Source organism: Sesamum indicum, linkage group LG6 (assembly GCF_000512975.1).
Source record: "Sesamum indicum cultivar Zhongzhi No. 13 linkage group LG6, S_indicum_v1.0, whole genome shotgun sequence".
NCBI classification, from domain to species: Eukaryota; Viridiplantae; Streptophyta; class Magnoliopsida; order Lamiales; family Pedaliaceae; genus Sesamum; species Sesamum indicum.
Genome location: NC_026150.1, coordinates 10,690,589 through 10,704,224, shown reverse-complemented (window position 1 = coordinate 10,704,224; position 13,636 = coordinate 10,690,589).

Here is a 13,636-nt window from a genome sequence, read left to right as displayed (position 1 = left end):
ATGAATTCAAAGTAACCTTTAAAAAGATTATCCATTTTTCTTTGAAATATCTGGGGTGCGTTAGCTAAACCCATTGGAAGCACATTCCAGATATATTGTCCCTGTGGTGTGGAGAATGCAGTAAGTTTCTTTGATCTTAATCTGATAAAAATCAGATTTGCAGTCGAATTTAGAAAATACTTTTGCTCCTTTAATACAATCAATTAAGTATTCTCTATTAGGAATGTAATAACTATCAAACTCTAATATTTTATTAATGCCTTGATAGTTAATTACCAACCTGGGTTTACCTCTCTTAATCTCACCATGGTTTCTTACCAGAAATCTAGGGCTGCTGTAGGTAGAGATTCCAGGCTTGATGAGTCCAAGATTGATATGCTCTTTGATAATCATCTGCATATCTTTTTTGTCTTCTATGTTCATCTCGATAGGTTTGCATTGAACGTACTCGTACTTGCATTCTTCCTTGGACTTTAGAGTAGCTTCGATCTTGTTCCTATCCCACCATGCCAGAGGGTTTTCACTGAAGTTTATCTAGATGAGCCTCTTGACATTCTCAAGAGAAAGCCTGCTTTCTTCGCTGATATTTAGCGACTTCATTCCCAGTAGTGCTTCTTTAAGGTTCATAATTTCCTCTTCGAACTCTTTATAGAAGCTATCGCAGTTTATGAGTCCTTGTTGCCTGAAAAACAAAAGAACCTTACCAAATTTTCTCTTATCCTGCATTTTTGGATGAGTTAATCTGGCATCAAAATCACCACGTTTGCTGCAAAAGTTTATTGGCATTATCCTGTTAAATGTCTTTTCTCTTTGCAATACCTGTATCTCACTACCACAGTTAGTAGTAAAGATTAACAGATTCTTTTGATTATCCTGCATATATCTTGCAAATGTGGATAAAATTATTACCTAACAAGATATCAGCACATGTATCATGAAAGTAAATAGGAGGTGTTTTTACCCTAAACCAGAGTGATCCAAATGCTCCTCCAATCATGATTTTGACTTTTTGTATTCCTTTATAGAGTATCACGATTTATTGTGAAAAATTCTTTCTACAATAATGGGTAAGGTTTCCCTTGCTTACTTAGGAAAAACTCCAGGTTTTGCCCTGCAAATTCCTAATCCTGAATCAATATAAGTTGCAAAATACTCTGTCTTATATTGATCATACAATATACAAACAAATATGTATATAGAAAAGGGACTCGTCATTCAATCCTTATGGTAACACCATCAAGACTGAATTCTATTCCGTTACTTTTTCTTCCCCATGGTTTATGATCTTCGAGGAAACTTAACCCTAAAGTAATACTCCCGTTTTCTCGTCCTGCAGCACCTGTCACTAAAATCTCATGGCCTGCTATTTCTAACATGCTTTTCATATTTTCCAACAACAGGTTGCTGCAAATGATATAAGTCATCACAAGGAAAAAAAATTTCTTTCTTAGTGATGTCAAATAATACTTGTATTTCTTTCCATCCTTCAGGGCATCTAAGTTTTATGTTATCTACTCTAATCTCTTGAGAAGTTCAAGTCTTTAATAACTTTTTCTCCTTTCTTTTGTAGCCTGTAATTCTATCTTCCGAAAAGGACATTCGACTACTAAACTCAGTTCTAGAGCTAAGTGTATCTAAAACTGGGTGATCTTTTATGATGATATCAACACCACCTATTCTAGGTATCCTAATAGGATCTGGTGTCATTACCTTAGCGAATTCCTTGAAAATTCCAGGAATTTCAATATACTCTTTCCTAAGAAACAAATCTGAATGATGCTTGTTGGAAAGGCAATATGCAATTCTATAAGTTTTAGAATATGGTCTATTTCCTTCTTTGATTAGATCTTTTCTTTTAAAATCTTGATGAAGGGTTAATACTCTATTGAAATCTTGGTCTGTTAGGTTGTATGCAATCCTAGAATGAACGTCGAACATTAATTTTTCTTCATACAAATTACCTATAATTGTTCCAAGACAATCATCTGTTATTGATTCTTCTATCAATTATAGATAAATGTATTTCTGAATCAATTCCTTCTTTAAAAATTTCTTTTATTACTACTTCAATAGTTCCTATGTGAATCCATTTCATAGTAACAACTACTTCTTCTCTAAGCTTATTTAATTCTTCAAGAATCTCTTTTTTAGGAATTTATTGCATCTCCATCACATTACCAGTAAGTTCCATAGGTATAGCAAACTCAAATGAACTTACTTTGTAGATTATGTGATGCTTTTTTGATTCAGTCCTATTTGGTTTAGGGCTTTCCCAATTCCTCCAATCCTAAATCCATCGTATGGGTTGAGGTTGGAATCTTGTGTCATGATTCTTTTAATAGTTTTGTTGGACACTGTCATTCTGGAAAAGAATCCTGACAGGCTTTTGGAAGTTTGAAGCCTATCTCCTTCCTTAAATTATTCTGACTCGGTTGAAGATCCATCTGAATCCGTTTCTATCTCTTCTTCATAGACGCTTTCGTTTGACGAAAGATCTTCGAATTGGTAAATAGGTACCAAATTGCCATAGTAGACTGCATCCAGGATGTCATCCATGGCTTTAAATTTTCGTAATTCACCACGTTTCTGCGGGCAGTCAAGGGATATATGTCTTTTTGCTCCGCAGATCCAGCAATTGCAATCTTTGAAACTTTCATTGGCTCGGGTATGTGGTCGTTGAAAGTTCTTGTTGTAGGAGTTCTTCCAATGGATCTTCTATCTGTTCGTCTAGGTCCTTGGGATGAAGCCCTTGTTGGTCCTATTTTGGTCCAGATTTATATCTTCTGACTTTGGATATGGACCACCATGATCTCTGCCGGAAAAAAGGTTCTTCTTGAACTCTTGGGGTAGGAGTCACTACTTTGCTTCCTCCTTTTCCTTAGCTCGCTTGATTCTCCTATAATAGTTGGAAAATTATTGTTATCACAACAGAGAAGAGTTTGTTTGATTGTACCTCTCAGTCTTTTCATGTTCTTCTGGATGGATGCTTGATAACACCAATCATTTAGTTTGTCTTTAAGGAAAGACATTCTTCGCGCCACTAAATCTAGCTATCCTTCAGGTACTTGGTATGACTGGATCAACATTTTCCTCCATGGACTGCATATGTTTGCAAAGAACATTGGAGCTGCTACTTCTATTGCTATTCCACTCTGGAAAAAGTATTTGCGGAACCAATAGATATATTTATTTACTGCGCAAATACTTCTTAATTTAAAGCTGAAAAGAGCCTGTGCGTATTCTCTAGTCTTTTCTGCTCTACTTCCTTCGAAATATCCATCTCCGATGAAGTGTATCTTGATAAGCCTTCCTAGTCAGTCTGCTATTGCGCCTTTCAAATCTCCGGCAAGAATGCTGGCTTTGGTATCTTCTGGGGTATTATCGCATCTGATCTTCACAGATCCCTCCAAGCTTAACTCTACAAGTTTTATGAAGTTTTCCTTGTCGAGCTCTAGGGTAGTTGCTGCTATCTTGATTGCTGCAACCCATTTGTCTATCAATTTCTCGGTATTTTGAAAATCGATAATATCCAGGTTTAGTATAGCGCCATATGAATGTAAGGTCTGGAGCATGGTCCTCCCCCAAGGTGTATTCTCTGGCACTCTTTTCGGATTTCTCTCTAGATTCTCCTTTAGCTTGGTTCCTACAAACGTTGGAATGACATTAGTGTAGAAATCCGCACTTTCTCTCATCACTTGATCTTGTGGAGGATCATTAGAAGATGTACTTCCCTTCGGCGGTGGTAGTGCTAGAGTGATTTTATTTGTTTGGATATTGACCAAATCCACGATCCCAAGTTGGGAAAAGGTTTCTGCCAATTCTTGTACATCTGATAGATCCGCTCTTGTTACCTCCATTATTTTATAGATTTGATAGATGCTAAATTCAGATCTTCTCTGGGTTTTGGCTTTGGAATCTCCATGGCCTTCCCCTTCTTCGATCTATTCGGCTCAAGTTCTTTCCAATCAGTTATAATTTTTAGAACTGAAATTATGTAGGAATTTACTTGTTCTGCTTCTCCTGGCTGGGATTCTACCATGGACTTCAGTGGAGTGTAGACGTCTCACAGCATTTTCTTGTAGTACTGGTCGAACCTCAAAATTTCTCAGCCACTCCTGTTCTTTCTCTGGCGTGAGAAGTTTTGGATCAATCCTCTTGGGACCGTTGTAACACTTTTCAAGAATTTTCATGAGAAATTATCTTCTTTGTATTTTCAAAATCTGGAAATATTCTCTGCTTTTAGAATAACTCGAACTTTTGTTCGGTTCCATTTTCTCTTGAAGAGTCTCCTCCATTAGTGGATAAATAATATCAAAATGTAATATAATTATATTTTTTCAATAAACCTAGGTTCTAATACCATTTTTCGCGAGCTGGGTATTATCATGCCATTTAGAGATGAAATGGGACGAAATTTGTCAATTTCATAAAACTAATGGAGTAAAAGTGTTGACTCCGAAAAGTAAGGGACCGAAAGTGAGAACTACCCTATCCTACGGGACTAAATCTATCATTTCCCCTAAAAATTGAGTAATGATGTATATAATGGTGTATGTAATGATATTAAAAAGTATCCTTTTTGTTTTTTTTTTTTTTTTTGAAATTTCATATTTATACAATGGTTGTTAAAAGTTTCTATTTTGATTTTTGTAATGGTGTGTATATTATTGTCTATATTGTTTGGCATATATTGTAATAGTGAGAATATATTGTTGTGTTTGGTATATATTTTAATGTTGTTAAAAGTTGACTAATGGTGTATGTAATGGTTTTTGAATATATTGTCTCTATAGTAATGGTGGATGAATATATTGTTTAGTATATTGAGGTGAACGGGATGTGATAAATATATAGTTCGGTATATTGTTTGATATATTGAGTTAAATGAGATATTGCCTTATATATTATTTGAGGAGAATTTTTTGTTTAATCTTTTAAGTTTGTCTGCTATTAATTTTAATTCTTTAAATTTATACTTTTTTGTTTTCGTACAATGACTTTTAAAACTGCTTAATTTTAGTTATTTGACTCAATTTCGAATAATTCTACCCCTACACAGTTTTTCAAGAGCAATTTTAATTCATATACATCCATTTATTTTGTATCTCGTAGCTAAAGCAAGCCTAGAATGGTATAAGAATTTAGATTTATTGAAAAGAATATTTGTTTATATTACACTTAGAGCATTAGGATGGACTATTAGTTTTTATTATCAAAAAGACAAAAGAGTCATAAATTAGACTAAATGTAGCACCCCCTTCGCTACAAGGGCTATATCTACTCTAAACGTCATGTTTATAGTAATTCCTGTGTTCATATATATACATTTGCACATAATCATCTAATCAATTCGCATACGTAATCCCAACACGTCATAATACGTATTATCAACCCACAACATTATATATATACATATCACACATCACAAAGTGATTCGTCACAGGTAATCTGTACGCTTATACTCTCTCTGTACAAACAAATGTGGTTTGTACTCTAACTGACAAAGAGGAGAAAACTGCATACTGGCCCGACCTGCCTGAGTATAACATGTAGACCTAGTCTTCAACAGTCAGACACCTTAAAGTCTACTCCTGAAAGAAAATATCAGCAGAGGGATGAGCCTGCTACTCAGTAAGTAAATAACCAGCCCGATCTATATATGTATATCAAACACAGCCCAAACAAAAGGAACAGGCAACACGCATGGAATACAGTCAATTTTACTCCAACATAATCAGCTTTATTACAACACATGACTATCTCATAACAAGACAATCAATCAAACTCCATTTTCCCTAGGTTGCTTACCAGAAGGTGATATTGTGTTTTTCCCGCCAACTCAATCTCACCGTTATATAAATTTAAGTGAACCCCCTTGACAGCCGGCTCATCAATCTCATTCCGCACATAGCATTTTCTTTTCGCACATAGCTGTTTCATTTCGCACATAGCATTTTCTTTTCGCACATAGCACTTTCTTTTCGCACATAGCACTTTCATTTCGCACATAGCACTTTTCATATCGCTTTATAGTCTTTTCAACACATCAAGGGGTATTCACACCACAATTATATTCAGTTTTCACCACTCCCTCATTTCCACATATCACCATTCTTGTAAGCAACTACTAACGTAAAATAATATATCAACATATTCTCATTTCAGATATCCACAGTACATCAAACAACAAACATAATATCTCATTGCATTTCCTCATTCTACGTACACAATACTGTCAATCAAATCAAATCATCCATCACTCATATACTTTCAAATAAATGCATGTCAGTATGAAACACAAATTCAAATAACAGTAAAATCACAAATAAAGATACATATATAGATAATACTAATTATTTACTTACCTCGACTTTACAACGGTTATCTATCCAATAGGTAGTGGTTCGATCTTTTCACTCTACTCCCGTATCCTATAATGAGTAATACCACATACAGTTAATATATCGAGAATATTGTAATTTCTTTTAAATATAATATTAAATATCATTCGTACAATTTCTAATAATTCTTCAATATTACATTTTTATCGAAGTACAAATCTTCATTTTTTCTCTTTAATAACATAATATTTCCTAAATATAATTTTCAAATCATTTCTATGAATTTTCTACCAATTTATCGTTGCTATATAATTTAATTAAGCAACAATACATAGAATTACATATTTCGTTAATCAATCCGATGGAATTGTGTAAATTAGCTATAGTAATATTCAAATCTAATAAATTTAATAATCTACTTAATCAACGATATCATTTTTATATCCAATTTGATATTTAATTCGACACTATTTTAAATAGTCAAACTCGTAAAATACTGCGATTAAATAGTACATCACTTAATATAAACAATATTTAATAAATGAACTAATTAAATAATATTATTATATAAATTAATAAGAATTAAAATCATAATCTTCGTACCTCTGTTTCTTCTTTTTCCTTTCAGCCGAAATGGTGTGTGTGTGTGTTGGCAATGTGTGTGTGTGTTATGTGTGTGTGTCTTCATTAAAAAAAACAACAAAATAAAAGAAAGAAGAGAGGCGGTGGGCATGTGGGCCACCCTCAATATTTCTTCTTTGTCTCATATTTATGTGTGTATACATATTATTTACTAATATATATATATATATATATAATTTACATATATATTTACTAATATATATCATTAACATATATATATATATAATATTATTATTTTATTTATTTAATTAGACTTTTATCAAAATACCTATCACGTCCCTCCTAAATTTCCTTAGTTAATATAAGTTGCTCTAAAATATTATAACGAGCTCCAATTTAACCCGTTCAGTTTTATTATATTCCAATTATGGCCCATTAATTTATTTACCAATTAACTAAGTTTCATAAAAATTTACCAATTAATCTCCCAATAATATATTATAATTTTTGGGGTGTCACACTAAATGACCTAATCTACACAAAATTGATAGATAAAGGACCAAATCTGATATTGCAAAATGTATAGAACCAAAATGAATTCAGACCAAAGTTATAGGACGAAAATTTTCTTTTTTCCTATTATTTGATATAATCTTTAGCTTCTATAATGGGATGATTGTGTTGATGAGGTGAATGGGATGATTGTTTTCTTGAGGTAAATGATTGTTGTTGTTGATGGTTGTAGATTAATTAACTCAAACATAAAAGTTTCAAGTAAACTAATTTAACTAAGTTAATTATAAACTTAAAAGGTTCTTTTAAATTAATTTAACCAAGTTAACTATGCTTAAAAACTTAAACTAAACTATTTCAACTTAGTTAACTCAAATTTAAAAATTTCAACTTGATGGGTGCGGCCCAAAGAAGTTTGGCCCAAGAACGAGCGAGAAGGCCCGACGCGCTTCCATAAATATGACAGCTCAGGTGGAGGAGGCCAGCTTAGCATAGCCAATATTATGGCCCAAACACCAAATAACTAGCCCAACACTCGGGTCCATATACTTCTATAGAGCACACGTGGCATGTACCTAGACCCTAGGCGTGTCCCTTTTGTCCAGCGTGCATGACGAGTATTGAGGGAGGCTCTCTCAAGAGCTCGAACTCTTGAGTCAATTAGACTCCCTCAGGACCAGGAGTCCTCCTTAACTAAGGACTCTCTCCCTTATCCGAATGACGATCCTTACTGCAAGATTACTAAAAGATAGGGGCAGATCATGGTTCATCTCAAGCAACTCTATACATTTACCCTAGAAATAGGAAGCACATTGGGTTCCTTGACAGAGAGGGACACTCTGCGATAAATAGAGGCTCTATCTCCAGGCGGGGGGAAACCCTCAACGCCTGAATTCTAGCCACTGACTATCAAGCATGATTTTTACTTCTATTTTACATCGTTACACTTTTGTATGTTAATGCATTTCACTATTTCAAATTATTATTTCTTAAATTCAATACTAACTTGAGCGTTGAAGTGCTAACGTTTTGTTTTGCAGGTCCTTTTCTTTCAAATCCTTTGTTGCTCGATCTGGGCTCATCACTCGAAGTCCAAGTCTGTTGGGTCCGTGCTAAATCGCACACATCATAACAAAATTTACTTAACTAAGTTAACTATGAACTTAAAAGTTTCAACCAAGCTATTTCAACTTAGTTAACTATGAACTTTAATTAGAATAAGTTAACTATGAATGTAAACACTTAAGCTAAACTATTTCAACTTAGTTAGCTCAAATTTAAAAGTTTCAACTAAACTAATTGAACTAAGTTAATTATGAACTTAAAAAACTTTAACTAAACTTTTTCAACTTAAATAATTCAAACATAAAAGTTTCAACTAAATAAATATAACTATGACCTTAAAAAGTTCTAATAGACTAATTTAACTATGAACTTAAAAGTTTCTACTAAACTAATTTAATTAACTATTAACTTAAAAATTTCAATTAAATTATTTCAACTTAGTTAACTCAAAGTTAAGAGCTTCAAGTAAACTAATTTAACTATGACCTTAAAAGGTTGTATTAAACTAATTTAACTATGAAGTAAAAGGTTTCTATTAAACTATTTAACTAAGTTAATTAAGAACATAACAACTTCAACTAAACTTTTTCAACTTAGGTAACTCAAACTTAAAAGTTTCAACCAAATTAATTTAACTATAAATTTAAAAGGTTTTAGTAAACCGACTTAACTAAGTTAATAATGAACTTGAAAGTTTCAACTAAACTATTTCAGCTCAGTTAACTGAAACTTAAAAGTTTCAACTAGACTAATTTAACTAAAATAACTACCAACTTAAAAAGTTCTATTAAACTAATTTAACTAAGAAGTTTATGTGGATATCGTACGAGAAGGATCGAGGGGAGGTCGGCGGAAAATCAAGCACACAAAGAAACAAATGCAAATGTTAAGGGTAAATTTGATATGGTGTTGGATGATGCGAGTGAAACAGAAGACTGACAATGATATATCACCCCAATCTGGCCAACTACGTTTGGATAATTGTGAAAATGTATTGGATATTTGAGGTTTTAGATTTTTGTTTATTGGACATGCATTGACATGTATTGCATTATCTTTCTATATTTTATTTTCAAATAAATTTTGTTGTCTTTGAATTTTTTTACAAATTTTTAGTTGTAACTTAAAATGTCGCTTTAATTTTGAAAAGTAATATATCAAAATTTGCAACAAAAATATTATAAAACAAAAATTATGAATTTTATTACAAAATTTTGCAGTGGAGTTTAGAAAAAAAAATTCGTTGCAAAATATCTTGTAAAATTTGTAACGGATTGAAAAGTGTCGCAAATTTGTCATGAATTTTTCTTACTATTTCGATTCCCAAATTAAATGGCTGCACCAAATACAGATAGTTAAAAAATCCGCTTTTAGGAATTATTAAATCCTATAAATGATTGTTTTGGTCTATCATGGAAATCTTTGTAAGAAAACAAGCAAATAATTTTATGTGGTGAAACAAAATATCTCTCTTTTCCCCATCAAATAGATTGTTTTTTTTTTTTTTTTTTGCATTGCACATGTCGTTGAAAAATTTGAAGTAACTGTGATTGAAAATTTTGCAACCAAATTTTCGTTGCAAATGTCCATTGCAATGAAATTGCCACAAATTTTGTAATAAAAATATTGTCACAAAATCGTTGCAAAAATGCAACAAAAAAATTGCCACAAAAAGTTAAGTTTTGGCAACATAATTTGCAACCAATTTTTTGAAATGGGCAATTATCTGTGGCAAAATTTGTCACAGACGAAGAAACCAATGAAACTATAGCAATAGTACCTACAACAACTGAAAATTTTCCATTGCAAATTTTTATGGCAACACTATTTTGCAATGAATTTTATGCAAAATTCATGGCAAAAATCCGTTGCTATAGCAATTTCTTTTGTAGTATTTCCATCGCCTTCTCAAGATACTGTCTCATATGTTTTTATCAATTTGATGTATTGACTTTATTAATATCTCTTAGAGTTTTAAACCAATAAGATTAAGTAAATTAATTTATGTTTTACTTTTCATTTCCTAATTTAATAGGGAACACATCCTTATTTGAAGTTAGTAGCATGAATTTGGTATATGTTTACAGGATTATGTCTCTATAATATTTGAAGTTATGTTATACATTAAAAAAATTGTAATTTTGAGAAACAAAATACAAAAAAATGGCCAAATTAAAACTTTTTTATAAGTAAAAGATAAGAATTGGTAAATTATATATATCATTGCGCTAAAGCCTACATTTCTGTACTTAAAAAAGAAAATTATAGATATAGAAGAATATTATTTTCTTGCTAAAAAGTATAACACAAATAAAATTAAAATTGATATCAAATTTGAAATATGATAAAAAAAAAAATTAGTGGCTGAAATGCTTTTAATCTAATTTTTTATAAACTAGACTGCTGAATTTTAATCATCTAAAGATAAACTTTTTTAATATTTCTGTTTTATGATAGTCTTATATTTCTATCCTAATATATCTTGTTGTTTTTCACGTCTTTATTGTTGATAAATTTTATTTTAAAGTAATTTGATTTTTGCAAAGTGACTCAAGTTGTCCTGCCTGAAGTTTGTTTGGAAGTGTATTTTAATCTAAAGAAATGGTCAAAGTACAGATAAAACTTTGTAAAAGATATTTTTAGAATACTACACATAATATTTATTTTTAAATTAAATATAAGACGAAATACATCTCAGGTGGGATAACTGTAACTTCCAACCCAATAAAATATTATTTGTAAGGCCAAACCTATCGAGGTGTGGATGCTGGGATAATTACACTTTTTGTCCCAAACAATACCACTTATTCGATTTTGATTCTTTAACATAGGTCCGTTATAATTTTGTTTTCCAGGTTTTTACATACAGGAATATTGTTAATATGAATAACAATTGATGTTTTGGATAGATAAATGGTACATTCAACTAATGGATTAGATCTGGCAGATGAGTCGAGAGCTAGCAAGCCGGCTCGATTTTAAGCTCGAGTGGAGTGTAACGAGCTCGAGCTCGAGTTCAATTCTCTCTATTCATCAGCTCGTGAGCCAGCTCGCGAGCTTTTTCTATTATTTTTATATATTTTTTATTTATAAAATTTTTATATATTTAATTTTATATTCAATAGTTTATCATTTTTATACTCAAAATTGACTATATATTATCATTATTAATCAATATCATATAATTTATTTTGGATAATAATAAATTGTGGTACTTTTATTTATACATTTAATCTTTATACACAAATAAATTTAATTAACAACTTAGTAAATTATAATATTTTTTATAATTAAAAATTATTATTTAATATGGCACATATAAACTTTATGTTATATTTTAATATATATTCGTATTGTGTTATATATTTTTTTAAATTGATAAGTAATTCACTTATGATATTTTTATGTGTTTTTGATTTTATATTTATATCAAGATATATATTATGCATTATGCAATTTGTTTGATTACTTATAAATTTATGTCGAAATTTAGTGATTCCTATGAATTAATCTAAAAATAATGATAATGATAATAATAGTGATGGTTAAATGATTTTAATTATTTTTATTATTATTTTATTATATATATAATGCAATCAATAAGTTTAATCAATAATTACGATATCTTAAAATTCGGACGGTCGATTCATACTAAATTTAAATATATATGAGACTGTGTCCATTAGATCATATTTGACGGTCTGATTTAAAATCTCATGTCCTGATTCAACGATACACCGATTTGAATGTATATTCTTAGGTTTAATATCTTGACATTCGTATATCTAATAAGTCTAAAACTTTAGCAAATATTTTTTCTATAAGTTTGATCAAACCTAACGGTTTGATCTTAATTTTGATGGTCCGATTAACTCATATTGTTGAACAATGTAAGATGATAGTTACAATTTATTGCAAATTGTGAACATTTACTAATCTCAACTATAAAATATTTTGGCAAAATATCACTTTTGGTCCCATTAGATAGGGCCCTTCTCACTTGCAGTCGCACGCTTTACGTGTTCAACACCTTTAGTCCCAAAAATTCTATTTTTTTAACAGAAATGGTCCTATTCCGTTAACAACTAACGGAAACGGCACGTGACAACAAGGGCAAAATATCACTTTTGGTCCCACTAGATAGGGCCCTTCTCACTTGCAGTCCTACCCTTTAAGTGTTCAACACCTTTAGTCCCAAAACTCTATTTTTTATCAGAAATGGTCCTGTTCCGTTAACAACTAATGAAAACGGCACGTAGTTAGTCAACTGGCAGCTAGCGAAAAAAATGGAAGACCATGCTTGTATTTAGTTTTTGGAGGGAAAAAAATGTGCCAAAAAAATATTTTTTTGCTATTTATATATGTAAATAACTCATAAACACCACACAACATTCTTATGATTTTTTCATCACTTAATCTTGAGAGCAATAGGCTAAGGCCACGTTTACCCCTCGGTATTAGGCAGTATATACGGTGTAATCCAGTGCAGAGTCCGTTTACCTGCGAATCGGCGGCCCGTTACTAGCGATCCAATCCCGGTACATTGGTGGATTATTCGCCTGATATGAATCTGGGCAATGGGGGTGGGATTCGCATCTGGACCATCTACCCCAGCATTTGAGTTGTGTTACTTTCACTATAATACCCTCAAATAAGTTGTTGAAATGATGGAGTTGGCCTTGTACACACACCTACCGCCTATACTTCACTCTCGCCTTTTCCATTTCAAACCATCATCTTCTCCACTTGTGCAAAACCCGCGTGAAAGGGAACGTCTTCTAAGTAGCTACCGTCCTCATCGCCTCGAGGTGAGTTCATCTTCGCCGTTTACTTTGATGTCGGTTAGGACATTATTGTGTACGCACGTATCTTACTCTGAAACACTGGGTTGTAACCTGTATCATCGTCAATGTCAACTTTTCCTGTAATATATATAATTTATATTGTTATGTTTTTTTTTTTTTGTCTTTTTTGGAGTGGTGCAGGAATCATCGTCGGAGGTGCACTTGATGCTGTCCCGTGAGATTTGTTCGCATTCATCGGTGTTGTTTTAAGGAACAAGATGTTGCAAGCTACTGTAGGACTTTTGGGGGATGTTTTCGCACATTTTGGGTTTGTAAAGTGGTAATATTTGG